We start from the raw sequence: 15,095 nt of genomic DNA, 5'->3' as shown, positions 1-15,095 counted from the left end.
AACATTTATTTCTGCAAAGTATGAAATGTTTATTGTGAACATCATAGCAATGTCTTCAATATTAACAGGGCTGAAGATTAATAACACTAATATATCCTTTTAAACAGCTTCAGTAATGTACATTTTGTACAGCTAACACTTAATTATCACTGACCCAAGAGCATGTTCTTAGCTAGATACCCTACTCATCCTCAGGGTCACAATTGTTTATGCAGTTGGCAGACCATTCACATTCGCCATGGGTTTTGACCTTGTTGCTTTTTCAGTCTTGTTATTTCTGTTGCATTTGTGAATTGAGAATAGCATGTTTTATGCCACTTGATGCTATTGGGGTCCAGATTCATGTGCTTTTGTAAATATTCAAAAAACTCAAAATGTTCCTCATCTTTATATCTTATGCGTTCTTCAGCTTTGGTCTTTAAAGTCATCATTCCTGATTCACTTGCTTGACGTAAAGTTTTGTCATTCTTGTTCCTTCCACAGTCTCGTTGACATATGAAGCACTTCTGGAAGTCAATATCCCTTCCTCTTTTTCTCTTCTTGGAGCTGAATAAGGGTTCCATGACTGACTAAAAAACAAGGGATCCACAACACAAATAGTAGTGTCTCAGTGTACAGTTTTTAAAAATGTGAGACTTAGAAATGAGTGCAAAAACTCATACTTAATGTAGCTTTGGATCCGTTAGCTCCATTCCTATAGAGACCGACTACTTTATATAAAATATATGTCTTCACCAAATTCACGTGTTCTTGTCTTTGTTCCAGCTCCAAGGTGTCTTCATCCAGGCTGTGTTAAAAACTGGCAAGCAGGCAATCTGTCTAGTTTACAATGTCTTGTAAGGCTGTCTTGTACTGTCTTGTACAATATCACATCTGCACCTTGTCTCCCATTTTATAAATAATATGCATCATGTTACAAAACACATCAGTGTTTAATTGGCAGAGGAAAACTACTTTCGTGTTGAATAAAGCCACTGATTTTCTCTGTTTTCAGGTACACTGCTGCACCTTCTAGGATCTTCTAGATTGCTGCCTCTGGAACAAGTGACCTTATTGGCTGCTTTTTCCAGTTCTTCCAAGAAAAATCAAACCAAAATGTTTGAAGTATCATATTTTTAAGTGAATAAAAGCAGGTCTCTGATTGGACAGCATAACATATGTTTCACACTCATAAAAAACAATATATATTGCAGGTAATGGAGTGAAATTTCTTTGATACCCATAATGCTTCGGTGGTCAACCTGTAGGCAGTTATGAACTATGGCTTACACTTGTTATTTTGGTTATTTAAAAATGTTAAATTATTATATTTTTCTGCTTTTCCATGACTTTTGAAATATTTTAAAACATTCTATTTGTATTTTTTTTTTTTTAATTTCAGTATGCTTGAAGTGAATGGTGGACCAAATCTGATATATATATTTTTTTTTAAATTTGGAATTTAGCATTATTTTATATTGGAAAGGCTTCATTAATGATAAGTGTGGATGTTATTTAATATAACCACATTATTTCTAACCATCAAAGACATATAATTTTTGACACCAAGATCATGTTTGTATCTTCCTGGAAGGTAAAATTACATATTTTTATTACATTTCTGGCAGCCATATTGAATTCCAAGAGGGCCACCAGATAAAATCCTTGTTGGTAGATACCAGAACATCTATTGAACAAAAAACTTAGGTTTAACCACAACTTTTATGGTGTAGATTGCTCCAGGAGTCCATACATTTAGGTATTCAAGATTGTCCAATAGTCAGTTTCAAAATGGCTGCCAAGGGATAGTCAGAGGCATTTCCAAAGATGCCAACCACCATATTTCTGTCTCTTAGGAACCATTTTAACTAAAAAAAAAAATGGTTGGCAGCTTTTACCCCTAGATGTGTGTGTGGGGGGGTATAATACCATTTTTATCCTCCAGACTAACAGCCCACAAGGTGGCGTGCATGACTGGTAATTACTATTATAACACTGGCCACTTGGCAGTGTGTATGACTGGTAATTACTAACACTGGCCACTAGGCGGTGTGTATGACTGGTAATTTCTATAACACTGGTATGGTGGCAGGCACGCACGGGACCGAAACCATCAGAAAACAACTTGATGAGTTTCTTTATCCATCCACACTCTATGTCTATGGGGCTCCACTCACGCGGATCAAGAACACACACCAATGCTGATAATAGTATAGAGTCCGTGTGGACACAAAAGAAGGCATTGGTGCAAATGACATCACCTGTGCAGCACCGCTGACCTGGAAATCAAAGTCCTTCCCAGACCATGCAGCGCAAAGGGCAGCACCGATCTCTGTAGCCCTCGGCCTCTCACCTATTACATAGCTCAGGTTACAGTGGGGGGCTAGTCCTCTGGGAACCGCAAAAGTTTGTCTCCCCACTCGCATCTGTATTGCAACGTGCCTTGCCAGACGGCAGTAGGTACCATTTTTATGATGGTCTTTGGTATGACCCGATCGTGAGTAGAACTCGTGATCGACCAAAAGGAGCATGCAATTGAAAAAATCTGGGCATGTTAGCTCAGATGCTGCAAACAAAGCCTTCAGAAGTTCCACTGACAGTTGAACTCACATTACTGGAGTTAAAGTTCAGAGTGCTAACCGTTACACCATGGAACCAAAACATAGCTGTAGGATTGTTTTCAGCACCAAATTACCAGCATTTACTGACATTGCCTAGGCAAAAAAATACCCCACAGTCTTTGATATACATAAACCACACTCCTCAATGCTGAAACCCGGGATTGAACCAAGGACCTTTAGATCTTCAATCTAACGCTCTCCCTACTGAGCTATTTCAGCAAGCCCACTGCTAGAAGCTCATTGTGCCGAATTCGGGCTAGGCATGGCACATCAGGGTGGCGTAAGCAGCGGCCTTATTTGTTGCGACGGTTGCATTTGTTACAGCGGGTTGTCGACGAGCCTCGTGGCCCGTGCTTGGCGCAAGCAGTGAACGTGGGTGAAAACGGAGGCTTTGGCTGATGTGGCTTTGCGAAAGTAAGTGCTGCAAATGGGTTTTTTTGTGGCACATGACTCTTACAGTGGGGTAAAAAAGTATTTAGTCAGCCACCAATTGTGCAAGTTCTCTCACTTAAAAAGATGAGAGAGGCCTGTAATTTTCATCATAGGTACACTTCAACTATGAGAGACAGAATGGGGGAAAGAATCCAGGAAATCACCTTGTAGGATTTTTAATGAATTAATTGGTAAATTCCTCGGTAAAATAAGTATTTGGTCACCTACAAACAAGCAAGATTTCTGGCTCTCACAGACCTGTCACAACTTCTTTAAGAGGCTCCTCTGTCCTCCACTCGTTACCTGTATTAATGGCATCTGTTTGAACTCGTTATCAGTATAAAAGACACCTGTCCACAACCTCAAACAGTCACACTCCAAACTCCACTATGGCCAAGACCAAAGAGCTGTCAAAGGACACCAGAAACAAAATTGTAGACCTGCACCAGGCTGGGAAGACTGAATCTGCAATAGGTAAGCAGCTTGGTGTGAAGAAATCAACTGTGGGAGCAATTATTAGAAAATGGAAGACATACAAGACCACTGATAATCTCCCTCGATCTGGGGCTCCACGCAAGATCTCACCCCATGGGGTCAAAATGATCACAAGAACAGTGAGCAAAAATCCCAGAACCACATGGGGGGACCTAGTGAATGACCTGCAGAGAGCTGGGACCAAAGTAACAAAGGCTACCATCAGTAACACACTACGCCGCCAGGGACTCAAATCCTGCAGTGCCAGACGTGTCCCCCTGCTTAAGCCAGTACGTCCAGGCCTGTCTGAAGTTTACTAGAGAGCATTTGGATGATCCAGAAGAGGATTGGGAGAAGGTCATATGGTCAGATGAAACCAAAATAGAACTTTTTGGTAAAAACTCAACTTGTCATGTTTGGAGGAGAAAGAATGCTGAGTTGCATCCAAAGAACACCATACCTACTGTGAAGCATGGGGGTGGAAACATCATGCTTTGGGGCTGTTTTTCTGCAAAGGGACCAGGATGACTGATCCAGGTAAAGGAAAGAATGAATGGGGCCATGTATCGTGAGATTTTGAGTGAAAACCTCCTTCCATCAGCAATGGCATTGAAGATGAAACGTGGCTGGGTCTTTCAGCATGACAATGATCCCAAACACACCACCCGGGCAACGAAGAAGTGGCTTCGTAAGAAGCATTTCAAGGTCCTTGAGTGGCCTAGCCAGTCTCCAGATCTCAACCCCATAGAAAATCTTTGGAGGGAGTTGAAAGTCCGTGTTGCTCAGCGACAGCCCCAAAACATCACTGCTCTAGAGGAGATCTGCATGGAGGAATGGGCCAAAATACCAGCAACAGTGTGTGAAAACCTTGTGAAGACTTACAGAAAATGTTTGACCTCTGTCACTGCCAACAAAGGGTATATAACAAAGTATTGAGATGAACTTTTGTTATTGACCAAATACTTATTTTCCACCAGAATTTGCAAATAAATTCTTTAAAAATCAGACAATGTGATTTTCTGGATTTTTTTTCTCATTTTGTCTCTCATAGTTGAGGTATACCTATGATGAAAATTACAGGCCTCTCTCGTCTTTTTAAGTGGGAGAACTTGCACAATTGGTGACTGACTAAATACTTTTTTGCCCCACTGTAGCCTCTCAATTAGTCATGGCTGAATGGTGAAGGTAAGGCACTTGAAATCTCTTGTGGCTTCCCTGCACAAGGTTCGAATCCTGCTGGCTATGTGCGGTTTGAGGCCTGTTGAGTGCTACCCGTATTGGTTTGGCTGCTGGTGGATTGGTTTCACCTGTGCTCTTGGTGTGAAGCAGGGTGGCGGTCTTCTTTTGATCACTGCACATAGGTATTTGAGCAGTGACCCAAGTGCATCACCAACTCACGTGGTCAGCACAAGACCTGCGTGCAGTCAACGATGCGTCTCACTTTGGCGTCTGGCCAAGCGGACTACGGAGCAGTGTTCGGCTAGCGGTATCCAGTGGAGAAGCGTTCTTCTATCTTGATCCTGAGGTCTGTTAAGTCCTGCTTACTAATGTTCAGGATGGTGTACTGATACCATGCTGAAATCTAGTTTTGCATCTTAAGGTACTGAAACGGATGCCTTGATGATTCCCTACGCAATTCAGCATGCTTACGAGTAAGTTTGAGATTCTCTTTGCCATACGATGGGTGAAAACTGGTCATTGCAGTCCATTCTAGGGTTTCATTTTACAGCGCTGGCTTTATTTAGCAGTGCTGCCGTTAGACGGTTGTACATCCAGTGAATCAACTAGGCTAGGTCGTAGACTCGTTCACATCCAACCTGAGGATTTTGCCTCCCTGAAGCGTATGCGTTTTGAAATGAAGTGCAGCAAAGCATCTCCTGACATTTGTCCACGCTGTCACGAGGCCCCGTGTGCAGTCATGGCCACCTGGTTATAGCGATGTCCTTGACGTCCACTCAACGTCTCCCACGCTGCTTTGAATGTGCTGCTGACTCCATCTGAAATTTGGTTTGCCTAAAGGCAGCCGAAGCCTTGTTTTGTGGTGGCTTTTACCCGAGCTTGTCTGGCAAAAGAGGTATCTGTCCTAACCGGAAAGGGCTTCTCTCCCAGACAGGTCGAGTCAAAGCACTGTCGTAAAACGTTTGCAGAAAAGTCCGTCTTTTCTGCAAACTTGTAAAAGCACTGCCCAGAGTATTGCAATAGTTAGCCAAGCGCATGGCCCATGTGCGAGAGCAACATGAGACCTCAGCATGTTCTACGCCGGATTCAGTGTCATTGCAGTCCATTGACTCCTCCGTCATCGCCCGAGACAGTGCTTTGACTTGACCTGTCCATCACTTTCTGACCCAAGTGCATTGCCAACTCACGTGATCAGCTCAAGACCTGGGTGTGGTCAATGATGCGTCTCGCTTTGGTGTCCGGCCGAGGGGACTAGGAGCAGTGTTCGGCTAGCGGTATCCAGTGGAGAAGCATTCTTCTATCTTGATCCTGAGGTCTCTTAAGTCCTGCTTACTAATGTTCGGGATGGTGTACTGATACCATGCTGAAATCCAGTTTTGCATCTTAAGGTACTGAAACGGATGCCTTGATGTTTCCCTATGCAATTCAGCATGCTTACGAGTAAGTTTGAGATTCTCTTTGCCATATGATGGGTGAAAACTGGTCATTGCAGTCCATTCTAGGGTTTCATTTTACAAGACTGGCTTTATTTAGCAGCGCTGCCCATAGACGGTTGTACATCCAGTGAATCAACTAGGCTAAGTGATCCAGACAAAAGACGGCATATTGAGAACACTGACACCAGAAGATGAGCAAGTGCTGCTCATGATTTCTCATCATGTGAAGACCACTTTCTGCTGGTGAAAATGGCCCCAGATGGACAGTTTGAAAATCAGTGAGAAGACTGAGGACCTGAAGGTGTCTTTCATGTGCAATTTCTGCAAAACACTTTGCACCCAAGTCTCCATCAATGCACATAAACATATGACAAAAAACAATAACATAACATAACATAAACAAAAAAAAGACTTCAAATGAAGACTATAATGAATTCGGAAATAACACAGATGCTCATGACTACTTGGTAAAGCAATAGACCCCTTGTGTGTGGCGTCAGGTGATAATTTCTTCTGTGGGACAACCAGACCCTGTCTTTCTTGTGTGCAATGCTTAATGGGTCTTAAATATGGCTCATTTTTGCCCTGCTTTTGTTGTTCTGATCGTTCAAACAGAGGAAAACATAAAAAGTATTACTCTCTCCCTGGAATTTTGTCTTGAATGTCTGATTGGGGCTTAGGAACTTGACTTGGGCATTTCTTCAGAAAGAAATATCTCTGAACTGGGAGTAGGAGATGTTTTTCACTGAAAGTATTTTTCTGTAACTGTCAGTGAATCCCTTTGTTTCACTCCAGCTTCGATAGCCCACAACAGCAATGGCACGTGAGAAAAGTTCTCTCTAAGGCCTGCCATACAGTCGCAGTTTGTGACCATGAGCTTGCCATTTTATGAACCAACAATCCATGGAGTTAGATATTTTTCAGTCGTTCTTTGCGAGTGCTTAACCTGGAATAGAGCAGAGGTTGTATTCATTCACGTAACTTACTTGCGAGTTTATGTCCGATGAATGAAGTGGTGGTCAGGCAAACTGATTTGGCTGCTGGCATGTAAAGAGTTAGTGAAACTGTCTCCGATTCTTGCTTTTTGTAGGCATCTTTGCAGTGATTGCTAAGATGCTACAAGTATTGTTATTGGGTGTAAACAAACCACAGCTGCTGGATTCAAAATCTTCCCTGCCCTTCTCTTTCAGCCAACAATAAGTTTTGTTTTGATATATATATATATTTTTTTTTATTACAACAGAGAAAATGCTGTGAGAAGGTACATTCCAACATCCATGTAGGTAAACCTAGGCCACAAATGGACATCATCACTCCAGTCGTTTCAGGTAATTTTGCACGGACCATAACGATAATAAGCTCTAACTTCTGCATGTATCTATCCGTTGCTTCTCTCATCCAAGCAATCCGGAAGAATAGCTTTTTTTAGTGGTAGCTGTTTTTGAACTGCAGATGTCTGACATTTCCAGTATCGCTTGCCTTCAGTATGTAAACAAAGTTCATTTGTCCCCCAGGACAAGGGCAGTCACAGTTGCTAATCTAAGTGTGGCGTCAGTGCAAGGGGTCTGTTGCAAATTTTGGCAATGTGCCACAAACTTATAGAAGGGAACTTATTTATAATCTTACTATCTGGTGTGACCCAGATGAGGATGGGTTCTCTTTTGAATCTGCTTGCTCTCAAGGTTTCTTCCTCATGTCATCTCGTGGAGTTTTTGGTTGTTTCTCAGAGACAAACCCTTAAATGTTGTATGAAAAAAAAAATACTTCAAGATTGTTTCCCAGCAAAACAAGTCCTAGCCACTGACATAAGCAGTTCTTGGTTCTGGACCAGCAAAGATTTGGTGGCACTCTGGGACCAGTTTTCCTGGCTGAGAGCTGGTTCTTTGGCTGTGGAAACTTCAAGAACTGGCTCAAGATTAGACACCAGCTCGGAACCAGCCCTCAATGGAAAAGTGGTGACTTGGTGGACAAGTGGTATTTGAGGATCAGCAGAGGATCCTCAAGGTTCTGCTTTGGGCTGAATCTACAATAGATAGGTGCTTGTTTAGAGCACTGGCCTTGTAAACCAGGGGTGGTGATTTCAATTCTCACTGGGGCCTCTGACCTACCTTCTGAAGGTAGAGAGTTCTGATCTGAGATATTGGGACTGAGGACAAGTGGTACCTGTATCATTCATTTCTTGTGAGTTTTCACTGTTTCTTCAAAACAAATCAGTGAGACAGTTGATATAAAAAAAGAGTGCAGCTAAAACTAAAGGATTCTTATCATGCTGCACATATTCATAAGTTCCTGGTGACACAATTATAATTTTGGACTATGTAGCGCTAGGAAACTTGGGAGAAGAAGTCTATGAGATATGCATGGAAAAAGCACGAGGTTTAGAAAATTAGTTGTTTTTTTTTTTTAAGAACCAAAAACACTGGTTAGCTTTTTTTGGTTGGAGTTCTCATCTCATTATCTCTAGCCGCTTTATCCTGTTCTACAGGGTCGCAGGCAAGCTGGAGCCTATCCCCGCTGACTACGGGCGAAAGGCGGGGTACACCCTGGACAAGTCGCCAGGTCATCACAGGGCTGACACATAGACACAGACAACCATTCACACCTACGCTCAATTTAGAGTCACCAGTTAACCTAACATGCATGTCTTTGGACTGTGGGGGAAACCAGAGCACCCGGAGGAAACCCACGCGGACAACATGCAAACTCCACACAGAAAGGCCCTCGCCGGACCCGGGGTTTGAACCCAGGCCCTTCTTGCTGTGAGGCAACAGCGCTAACCACTACACCACCGTGCCACCCCGGTTAGAGTTCTCATTACCTGAAAACCACTGGCTGCTGCTGAGGATGGCCCCACATGAAGAGCCTGAAGATCAGTGAAGTCACTCATGGTGCTTCTAACCATGTCTCTTGAGGTCTTGGCCTGTCCAGTGTTTTTGTTAGCTCAGATGAGAAAGTAGCCAGAATGTACAGCCCACAGCCCACTCTACGATTGACGCACCGCATTATTTAAAATGCGTGTCCATTTTTTGTGAGGCAAATAGTAAACAGAAGCTAACTGCAGCTAGGAACTAAAGTTGTGAGTGATGTTACAGCAGTTTCTGGGGGCTGTTTTGAGGATTGCCACAGGGGCTTCAAGGTTCTGCTGTGGTGTAAGAGATTGGCCCAGGCCACCTTACTAGACAGGTCATGACAGGGGATAATCAGAAAAAAATTGGGGTCAGAATTTTTATTGTTGATTATAGTTCTGTAAACAATCCAGAATTTATTTAAATTTGGGGACAGTCAAAATTTTCAATATGGCTGCCAAAATCCAAGATGGCCGATTTTCGCTAAAACTTCTAATTTTTTCAAACAAGAATTTATATTTTGCCATATTTTAACAGGGTATGGGGGCCTTATATGATTCCTGAACATTTTATAATATTGTATAATAATTATTAGGCCTATAGCAAAACTTAGTCATCAAATTTGTAATTGTGGAAATAGTTTCACTTTCACTTTAGGGTGAGCATGTGAGCATAGGGTGAGCAATGATAACAACATCTTTAATTAAGTTCAATGACATGGACAGTCTGGGCCCTATAATGTTAGATAGCCTACCTGTGACAATTACGGCATGAAGTGGACTTAAAGACGTTGCACAGTTTGCTATATATTGTCTAGTGAGGGCGAATTCGAAACTTTCCTCTAAGATATGCAATAGCAAGCATGTACTACTCAACCACACGATAGTGATTTAAAAGGTAAGAAAGTATTATTAACATTGTATATGCCCAGATCTAGGTGGGGTTAGCCACCTGGGGGACCCTGGTCTGGAAAATTTTCATTTTCAGGCCTGTTCTCTAGAGTTCTTTGTAGGCCTATAAATAGGCTTGTACACATAGGTGTATATGTATGAAGTTAAAATTATATTAATCTAATAAGGTAAACATTTTTATTACATACTGATTTGTAGGCCTATCAATATTGCATTTTTGAGAGGGTGCATTTTCCATGTTTCAGCAAAACAATGTTATCATCTGGACCATTTTTATCTCTGTCTCCTGAGGAGAAATGCTTACTCTGCAACTGTGAATTGTCTGGAAAGGATGTAAAACCTATTCAGCAGACTGGCTTTCAGACCCTAAAAGAGACTGCAAAACTGTGGTCTTAATTAAAGATGTTGTTATCATTGCTCACCCTATGCTCACATGCTCACCCTAAAGTGAAAGTGAAACTATTTCCACAATTACAAATTGGATGACTAAGTTTTGCTATAGGCCTAATAATTATTATACAATATTATAAAATGTTCAGGAATCACATAAGGCCCCCATACCCTGTTAAAATATGGCAAAATATAAATTATTGTTTGAAAAAATGAGAAGTTTTAGCGAAAATCGGCCATCTTGGATTTTGGTGGCCATATTGAAAATTTTGACTGTCCCCAAATTTAAATAAATTCTGGATAGTTTACAGAACTATAATCAACAATAAAAATTCTGACCCAAAATTTTTTCTGATTATCCCCTGTCATGACCTGTCTATACCCTATTGACTCATTTCATGTGATGTCACGAGGTCACGTGATATTCGTTATCCGCCATTTTGGACAGCAAGGCCACGCATAGAACTTAGACAAACCTGTTCTAATTATCAAGTGTGTGGGAGTAGATCTTTCGAGAATGGTTATATCTTGTTCAGCATTTGGTGTAATCTTCTAATTCAATACTCCTAGTACATCTGTTAAGTTGATTTTCGGATTGAATGATAGCTGCATACTTAGAAACTAGACAGTCTCTAACGTTTAAAATGGCTATGCCGAGCCCTACTACCCTGGCCTAGTCTATGACAATGTTTTATCTTTTTGGCTCATCTATGCCTTTGAAAGGCCAATCCATAGTAGGGATGCCAAAACTAAAAAAAATCTTGACCGACCACCGAGCCTCATTAGCCGGTTAAAGTCGGTTAACCTATGAGTTTAAACAGGGATGCAGATGGCGGATGCCGGTTCACGGCTGAAACGCGCAGATCTGATTTTTTTCTTTAGGGGGGCGTTGGAGTGTCTGAATAATTTCATCAGAGTAAATTCTGTATTAAAATTACTACATAAGCAAATGCCTTACAGTCCATGAAAAATAGGAAGTATGAGAAGAAAGCTGCCCACGTTTTCACGGAAGCTGCGCAGATTTACTGTTTTTCAGACAAAAACATACATATTTACAACCCTGTCATTATCTGGAACTGAGTTTAAATTTTGAACATTATTAAGATAAAACGTCCTGCATAGTCTCTATGATAAATGTCTTAATGCCACTTACCCGTGAGGTTATCAAGTAGACATTCTTCTTCGGGAACTTCCTGAGGTATAGTTGGGATACCCATCCCGCAACAAAATATTTATAAGCTTCCAGGCTCTTGTAAGCTTTGAGGGCTTTGCCAGTGTAACACGATTCACGATTAACGAGAAAATTGTAAATGTCGTGGTAGGCCAGATCGGGCAAATCGCCGGCACCGCAGCTCCGAATTTTCCTGAACAAGGATTGCGGCAAGTTGTACGGATCTGCAATCCCCAACCTGGAACACTTTTCCACGTGACGCTGCCTCACGTCACCTTCAAGATGCTGAACAAACTTTGACAAGTAATCGCGCGATGTAGATGGGGTATTTTCCGAATTTTCTTGGGGATTACTCCCTGGATCTATTACGCTCGCGCAAGGTAAACTATCCTGAAGCCGTCCAATATGCCGGAGTGTGCGGAGTACACACGTGCGGGTCACGTGACTGCAAATCCTCAATACCAGCTTTCTGCACCTCCAATCCAGTGTCACTAACCTGATCCAGTGTTAAGTGCAGCTCAGGGTTCTTTTCATTGCCGCATAAATCTTTCGCCTTTTACTAAATATTTCCGGAGCGAGACATGTTAATGAGTTCAACATATTTTTGTAAGCTTTTCGTGATTTTTGGAACAGAATTCAAGCGGAAAAGTCTTTTTTGAAGAGTAACCTTTGAAGGATATAATGCAATTCCAGCTGCATGGACGCAGCTTTTTGTGGGTTGTTTGGCTCGTTGGTCTAGGGGTATGATTCTCGCTTCGGGTGCGAGAGATCCCGGGTTCAACTCCCGGACGAGCCCAAGTTTTACTTTAAATGGTCGATCTGAACTGCCAGTGACATGGATTTCACTTGGCTGCATTGTTCTCAAAGTGCGAGTTTAATGAAAGTTGCATCAGAAAATCCCCAGTTTTGTGTGTGTGATGTGCTGAAATACACTGTAAAGTTGGCGGATAAATTAAAAAAAAGAAGATTCTTGCGTCTGAATTCTGTTCCAAAAATCACTAAAAGCTCGTCCGCCATTATTAGATCGCAGATTTACAGGTCGGCGGTGCTGCACGCGTGATGTCATTTGCGCCAGAACCTTCTTTTGTTTCCACCCGGACTCTATCCTACACTCTCAGAAAAAAAGGTACAGATCCGTACCTTAAAAGGTACAAACTCTTGTCTCTGTGGCAGTACCTTTAGAGGGTACAGAGCTGTACCTTTCAAAAGGGGTACATATTTGTACCTTCATGCTTTGTACCTTTAAGTGCCTCATCTGTACCTTCAAGATCAAGTTTGTACCTTTAGTGGATGGTACAAATGCTGTACCTTTAACAATGGTACAAATCTGTACCACAATGGTACCACCACAGAGACAAGTTAATTTGTACCTTTAAGGTACATGATCTGCCCATAGCAATGTACATAAATATGTTTAAAAGCCAGCACATACAAACTTAACACATTTTTTAATTAAAAAATCTTGTTTATTTTTTTTCAAATGTAAAAACAATAAAACTTTGACATTTACACTGCACATTAATATTCATAGAAATTGTACAACAAATTTCATTTTCTTCCAAAAAATAAAAACAATAATTACATGTGTGTAAGGCGGCACAGTGGTGTAGTGGTTAGCACTGTCGCCTCACAGCAAGAAGCTCTGGGTTCGAGCCCCGTGGCCGGTGAGGGCCTTTCTGTGTGGAGTTTGCATGTTCTCCCCGTGTCCGCGTGGGTTTCCTCTGGGTGCTCCGGTTTCCCCCACAGTCCAAAGACATGCAGGTTAGGTTAACTGGTGACTCTAAATTGAGCGTAGGTGTGAATGTGAGTGTGAATGGTTGTCTGTGTCTATGTGTCAGCCCTGTGATGACCTGGCGACTTGTCCAGGGTGAACCCCGCCTTTCACCCGTAGTCAGCTGGGATAGGCTCCAGCTTGCCTGCGACCCTGTAGAACAGGATAAAGCGGCTACAGATAATGAGATGAGATGAGACGTGTGTAAAAAGCTTCAGCATCAAACAAAAATATTAATGAAAAAACTTCAGACAAGTTGAAGCACTTTCAGTACAGGCCCAAAGTTTGATCACACCTTCTAAATAAATGCATTCATTTTATTTTCACGGCTATTTACAATACATTGTAGATTCCCACGGAGGGCATCAAAACTATGTATGAACACATATAGAATTATGTGCTTAACAAAAAATATCAATTCTAGCTGTTGTCTAACAGTGATGTCAGCTGTCTATCACAACTGATGGTCCCACATGTCTCAACAAGCTTATTTTTTTCTATTGTCCACTCCTCTTTGCAAAAGCATTCCAAATCTGACAGATTGCAAGTGCATCTCCTGTGCACAGTCCTCCTCAGATCACCCGACAGGTGTTTGATGGGATTTAGGTCTGAACTCTGTCTGGGCCATTCCAAAACCCCACTCAATCCTATTCTGGTGAAGCCATTCTTTTATTGATTTAGATGGGTGCTTAGGGTAGTTGTCGTTCTGAAAGATCAAGTTCCTCTTCCAATTTTGCAAAAAGGCATAAGACATCTCCCAAAACAACATTGCTTTCGAATCTCATGCACCACAAGGACCGTAGTGGCCCATACAATGACATTAATCTAGCATAGTGTACCAGGTAATGGCATTTTGGTGTCAAAACATCTCCAAATTCCTCTCTTAATCCTGATAAAAACTGTTGAACAAGCAAATCAAGGACCAAAAGGTCTTCTCTGTTGACAGTGAATGACATTACAATATCAGTTATTTGACGTAGTAGAAGGTATATATGACGCGGTACGCGGTGGTCCGGACTACCGTTGTGGTCCAGACCACGCCGTTTTCAGGTGTGGTCCGGACCACCAAGTTCAGAAGACAAATAAAAAGTCTTACTGTGAAGTTGGTAAAATTATTTTTCACTTCCCTCGTGGCAGCTCCCGCTTTTTTACATGCGTTAGAACTGGTATCTTTTATTGCGCGTGTGTTTTACGCATGCATTTCTCTTCCGGTTTGAGAAAAAATAACAAATGATGTACGACTTTGTAAAAAAACTCGTATTAAATGACAAACACAGTATGATTTTGGTAAGTTTTTATTTATATTGTAATATAATACAGCATACGGTGAACCGGACCACAATCCAGGAAAAATAATTAATTAATGCCCTCGTTTTGTATGGAAAATACGGTGATCCGGACCACCGCGTACCGCGTCATATGCCAATATCTGGAATCGGTTGGAATTCGGTCCCCAATGATGAATGGCAAAAGTCTAAATAGGCACCATTTTTGTGACGCTGATCCAGTAATTGCAGAATGACCAAGGATCCTTTCTGAAACTGCTACTCGTCTGTTCGAACGATCATTTTGGCCTATTGACATGTGTTTCAGGGCATCATTAAACTCATGTATGGTAACGTGTTTTGCTTGATGTGCCTGGCAAATGACAAGACGTAATACTAATGGTATAACACCCTCTAGCACATCGTGCATGATGTCAGGTGGTAAACAAGTTGTGACGTCAAAGTAATCTAGGGAGTCAAACGGACAACTTCTTTGCACCCCATACAGTGCACAGTTACTTGGGTTTTCCTTAATAGACTCAAGATGGTACTTGTGAACATCTGAAGTTCGAAGAGTAAAGTCCTTTTCACTAAAATAATCATTTTTACTTGATGACGTG

General features: G+C 41.8%; 3 non-coding genes across 3 annotated transcripts; 2 read left to right on the top strand and 1 right to left on the bottom strand.

The window, feature by feature from the left end:
* Positions 1–2,746: 2,746 nt before the first annotated feature.
* trnaf-gaa (transfer RNA phenylalanine (anticodon GAA)) lies at positions 2,747–2,819 on the bottom strand. The gene has a single exon. It is a non-coding gene; the product is annotated as a tRNA-Phe (tRNA).
* A 9,135-nt stretch (positions 2,820–11,954) lies between these two features.
* Positions 11,955–12,065, top strand: LOC132892222 (U5 spliceosomal RNA). The gene has a single exon (XR_009655408.1). It is a non-coding gene; the product is annotated as a U5 spliceosomal RNA (small nuclear RNA).
* Positions 12,066–12,163: 98 nt separating this feature from the next.
* On the top strand, positions 12,164–12,235 carry trnap-cgg (transfer RNA proline (anticodon CGG)). The gene has a single exon. It is a non-coding gene; the product is annotated as a tRNA-Pro (tRNA).
* The last annotated feature ends 2,860 nt before the right edge of the window (positions 12,236–15,095 follow it).

This window comes from Neoarius graeffei, chromosome 9 (assembly GCF_027579695.1).
Source record: "Neoarius graeffei isolate fNeoGra1 chromosome 9, fNeoGra1.pri, whole genome shotgun sequence".
NCBI classification, from domain to species: Eukaryota; Metazoa; Chordata; class Actinopteri; order Siluriformes; family Ariidae; genus Neoarius; species Neoarius graeffei.
Note: the sequence above shows the minus strand (reverse complement) of the source record. Positions and strands in the feature narration are given on the sequence as shown.